Source organism: Egretta garzetta, unplaced genomic scaffold (assembly GCF_000687185.1).
Source record: "Egretta garzetta isolate BGI_Z169 unplaced genomic scaffold, ASM68718v1 scaffold957, whole genome shotgun sequence".
Taxonomy (NCBI): Eukaryota; Metazoa; Chordata; class Aves; order Pelecaniformes; family Ardeidae; genus Egretta; species Egretta garzetta.
In genome coordinates, this window is record NW_009260360.1 from 27,652 (window position 1) to 28,177 (window position 526).

The 526-nt window shown below is 68.8% G+C and overlaps 1 protein-coding gene across 1 annotated transcript in view; it reads left to right on the forward strand.

The window, feature by feature from the left end:
* LOC104130000 (dedicator of cytokinesis protein 2-like) overlaps positions 1-526 on the forward strand; it is an 11,812-nt gene that overhangs the window by 9,617 nt on the left and 1,669 nt on the right. The gene's annotated exons all lie outside the window — the stretch shown is intronic.

A 526-nucleotide genomic window follows, 5' to 3' on the forward strand; every position in this document is an offset into this window, starting at 1 on the left:
AGCCGAGATGCCACCGGTGCTCAGCCCAGCCCTGCAGGTACTCCCCACTACGGCTGCCAGCTCGGGGCGCCTTCCTGGCCCCTCATGTGCCCCTGGCATCGCGGGGCGGGGGTGTGTGTCACCTTCCCTAACCCCTACAGCCCCAAGCAACATTCAGCCCTTGCCTCCACGAGCAGGGCTGTGCCCCCACCCCAGCAGCGCAGGTACCAGCACCCCCAGCCCTGCACCCCAGCGCAGGCACCCTCAGCCCCTTGCCCACAGTGGCACAGGCACCGTCCCGCAGCTGCCAGCAGACGGGGAGGGCTCGGTACCAAAAGCACAGGCAGACCCCATGTGGCTCACATGTCCCCCACCAAACGCTCCCCATAGAGCTGCCGGTCGTCGATCCCAGACCTCAGGCTGCTGGGTCTCGGTGCCAAGATCAGCTCCCAGTGGGAGCCGGTGCCCCCACTCCTGGCTGGGCTCGCACCCTGTGCCATCCCCAGCCTCCCTGCCCAGGGCCGTCGTGCTCCTGCCGGCAGGAGAA